The sequence below is a fragment of the Castanea sativa genome, chromosome 12 (assembly GCF_040712315.1).
Source record: "Castanea sativa cultivar Marrone di Chiusa Pesio chromosome 12, ASM4071231v1".
Taxonomy (NCBI): domain Eukaryota; kingdom Viridiplantae; phylum Streptophyta; class Magnoliopsida; order Fagales; family Fagaceae; genus Castanea; species Castanea sativa.
The window spans coordinates 42,495,499-42,500,194 of NC_134024.1; the positions used below are offsets into that span (position 1 = coordinate 42,495,499).

Genomic DNA, 4,696 nt, shown 5'->3' on the forward strand with positions numbered 1-4,696 from the left:
TGGAGAGTTGGAAATTAATACCCGGAAACCTCTATGTGAGGACTTGACACAACATGTTGGGATACCACCCTAACTTGCAAGTTTAAGTCAATGGGTTAAAGTACAACAATGTTACATTAACTACTCATTCTTTTCACTACTATCTGATATGGGATTTGACTACTTAACCAATAATCACTCCCATGTAAATATTTAAACAAATCTTCCCCATCACATGTGAGTCTTCTACCACACCAAGGTATCATATGAAGGTGGAAATGATATTAAAAGCAATAAGGCTTCCCTCTGAATTTTAGCCTTCATGCTCGACAATAGAATAACTAAAGCTATTGAAGTATTATGTTTTTTTTTTTTTTTTTACTTGTGGAAAATGGAAACCAGGTGTGTTATATGGTAAAGCGAATCCTTCCCAATGTTTATAGGTACATAATTCTTTTTGACTTCCATTGTAACTTTTTCGACCCCTTCGTGTATTTTTGCATGAAGTAGACTTTTTCCAATAATTTTTTTCTTACCTGTAAAAAATAAAAAGTGTGTTACATGGTAAAGGAGCATTAATCTAGCACATGGACATATCTAGTGAGTCACAAGTAGAAGAAGTATAAAGGGAAAGAAGGAAATTTACAAAGGCAATACAAGTTGAGCAAAAGTAGGTCCAGAGTCCAGACATGAATAATATCATACTGCTATAATTGCAGGTATCACTCCAAAGAGTTTTGATGGTGAAATAGGATGGAAGCTTCTGAAACTTTTATTCTCCTTTAAGTTACACATGCACCCGATGAGGTCTTGAACCCTCAATATCACCCTCTCTCTATTCTTACAGGGGAAGGAGTGTCATTTGAGCAATAGCTCATTGACAACATAAGCTGCTAAAATGAATAAATGAGATGTTTATACTGATATGGTTTATAATTTCTAAAAGATGATGATTATGACGAGGGTGAACATAGGCATCACTTTATTTCCACTTTTTTGTTCCTTAACTTCTTTTCTCTCGGGCGTATACTTGGCAAGTCAGTATTTCTGCATAGGCATACAACAACACAGGCTTAATATGAATGGTAGCTGATTGAAAATTTACACTTAATTCAGCAGATATATGTAAGTACCTGTAAGTGGCTTTTCACATGATAGACAGTCAAACCTTCAACATGCATATGCTTCAATATGCCCTTTGGAGTAGCCTCTACGTTTCAGATCAAACAAATCAGACCTACACGCAACAGAAAGACAATAGGTGAATAGGACTTTCAAAGCTTTCATAACAGTTGATAAGACAGCAAATTTTTTCATGTACTAAAAACATAACAATACCACTCAAAAAAAAAAAAGCCTCAGACCCATCAGGTGACAGCCTGTACAAAACATGCATGGAGTGGCATAACCTTCAAGTGGCTGACCAGGGAGATGGCTGACTTGAAAGATCATCAAGAGTTGGCACCACAGAGTGACAACTTTGATTACACGTCAATCCTATGGCTGGTTTTGTTGGTGCTTGTGGTTTTTCATAAATTTCCTACATACTGCTCAAATAATCCCTCCCCAAAGATTTTATATTTGACTCAAAAGGAAAGACCATATCTCATTCATTCTGTTCTTTTGAATTGTAATAAAAGTTAGGTGATAATACCAGAAGTTAATCTGTTCGAACAATCAAGTCATATTTGATTCAGCACCATGTACTATCATCCTTTCCCTTTACATGGCACTTTAGTCAAGATATACATTTAATCAGAATGTAACTAGTGGCAGTCACAAGATACTTACTTCAAGCCGTGGATTTTCTCCATGGTCAGTGATAGCTATGTCAAGTTCATCAGACAAAAACTGTATCTCCAGTTGCTCTGTAAAACTGTCACTTGCACAACTTACACTGTGAAGGTCATCAAATTTTAGAAGCATCTCCAGAAAAATTAAGAAAGTCTATCATATGAACTTCTGAATTCTTCTCATCATATAGATTGTCTAAATCCCCACTAAAAACCAATGAAGCTTTTGAATCATGTGCATAAATAGGCTGGTCGAAGGTTGGAGGATGTGGAAGAGATGGGAGATTTCCAAGCTGCCAATGGCTTTCAGAGCTTAATGAAGAAGACTGGTATAAGCTGGATCAGAACATTAATGAACATGAAATTGTGCTCTTAGAATTTTGGACATAAAAACTAGGAGACAAAGAACTATTTGATCCAGATTTCAAAAAAATGCTTTTGAGGCTGGACAGTAGATGCTCAGGTATGAGTAGGAGAACTAAGAGATTTTGCTCACATGAAAGGAATGGATGTGAAAATGAACAATCACTAGCAGATAAACTTTTGCATTCTGATTCATCAGTCAAAAAAATATTTACTTAAGAGACGGTAGCATAAAATGACTGACTCCTCCAGTGGCCCCATTTTATTAAGATACTATTGTGATTCATGGTCTTAAATAGCAGCTGAACCTTCATCCACCTATGAAATCAACAAATGCGATATGGCTTAACTCAGTAGAAAGCTTAAAATTTATAAATTACTTATTTAGACAAGTAAAAACTCTCAACCTGTTACCATTTCATTTTAGTGGCAGGGAGTGGTCAATCCACAAAGTAAACCACTGAATTGAAAGCCAAAGGAACCATGTCAAATTGAATTCATAAACAAATGGGTACAAAGAAACTCGTCCAAGACCCGCAAAACAGACCACCAGTTGAGTGATCAGCCAGATGCCATCCGGTAACACCAGAAGAAATCATGTTATAATAAAATCAATCACTTAATTGATACATGTAAGAAGTGGTTACGATTAATCTTAAAAGCTTAAGTCATGAAAAGGTGGGCCAACACTTACACTGTAGAATAATCATGTTCCACATACTAACAATTTCATGGATAATATATTTATTGGTTAAAAGAGCAAGGATCACAACAAAATCACTGGACTGAGATTGCTATATTGTGCTCAACTACAAGTTAGCAGTGCTAATAGCAAGCCACATAAAAAAAATCCCTTCTTGATCACAAAATAAAAGAGTAAAAATTTTACACATTCATTACAGTAGTTAATGTTTAGTTGATACTTACTGGACCAAATCTGGAATGGCACAGATTGGAGTCTAACCGAAACCAACCAGCTCATTTGTGATCATGTTATAAAGCAGCAACACATGCAGCTTCTCCCAGTGACCACTGGAGACTAGGATTTCAGGTTTTTCTGGCAGAAAACTATTGCTGCGATTCTTTGTGGTCGGGACGATAGGACTCTGAAATCGATCAGCCCTTGCACTTCTTTTTTTCTTTTTTAATTGATGGAAAGGCTCTTCCAATAAGATCAGCACTTCACCCAGTCTCACAAGGCCACCAATGATAGCATTCCAGGATGCCGCATTCCTCTGCAGCATTTCATTGAACAACCTCTTTGCCTCTTCTAAATCCCCAACAGTTATATACCTGACAACTATTGCCGTCCATGAAACCACATTTCTGTCAGACATATCATCGAACAGCTTACGAGCATAGAAAATATGTTTACATTTCCCATAGAAGTCAATCAAACTAGTATTGACAAAGAGATCCCCCTTTAACCCCGTACCTCAATGACGACCCATGAAGGGCACTCCCTAGGCTAACCTCACACTGGGTGGAAGTCGCTTTAATGATTGATGGGTAGGCCGTGTAACTGTCAGACATACCACCCTCTCTCTTCACGCTAATGAAGAGCGAAACAACGTGGATGAAATGAGATTTTTGAGAATAAACTCTAATGAGAGAGTTCTGGAGAAACCTACTGGGTCCGCAAACGCGGTTGAAGATAGAAGTGGAATAGGAACGAGTGGAGAGGGAGAGGGAGATGGAGATGAAAAGGGTGATGAGAAAGTGGTCTTGCTCGAGGCCTTTACGGATGATGTGGGTGTGAAGTTGGTGGAGGTGGAGAGGTTCTCTCCACCTTCTTCGTTTTTTATCATAAGCAAAAACAAAAAATACTGTAATAATAATAAATATTAATGGTAATTACATGAAAGTATATATATATTGTTTATTTATATAATAATTTTAGTTTTTTTTATATTAAATATTATTATCTTCCAAGTGAAGCATTAATATTTTAAAATAAAAAAGACTAGCACTTACAAGTTGCAACTCAAAAATCAAAATAGGATGCATGTGTGAGTTTGGTGGTTAAGGGATTCAGATCCTCTCCGTTATTTTCATTTATGGCACTGTAGATTTTGTTTTCCTTTAATTGATTTTGTTTTTCCTCCTTGCTATAGACTTGTGGTAATTGTAGTTAGTGTATGGGTCTTTCTCTCATCTCAATCTCTCTCTGTTGTTTTTATTTATTTATTTAATTCTTCATTTTGTTTACCAATATCCCTTGGGTCTCATTTTGTTTATGTTTTGATCCATTTGATGACTGGGTTTTAATTGTTAAGTATAAAGCTCGATGATTTTGCTTGGGCTTGAAAATTGAGGTTATTGGGTATGGCATTAAACGAAAAATGGCCTGCTTCTAGTTGGTGTGTGTATATGAAATCTATGTGAACTATCTTGGAGAAGTCATGACTGATTTAAAAGCGCAATGTAAGTTTGGTAGCCAATTAGAATCATAGTTGCAATTTGAAATGAGCTTTCATGCTTAATTGCTTCTTACTAGGATGTCCACCCCCTTTCCTTATATGGAGAATATGGATAGAGATAAGTAACCACAGGTGTAATGG

The 4,696-nt window shown here is 36.4% G+C and overlaps 1 pseudogene; it reads right to left on the reverse strand.

Annotated features, from left to right (window-relative positions):
- Positions 1 to 648: 648 nt before the first annotated feature.
- Positions 649 to 4,090, reverse strand: LOC142618753 (myb family transcription factor PHL6-like; annotated as a pseudogene).
- Positions 4,091 to 4,696: the final 606 nt, after the last annotated feature.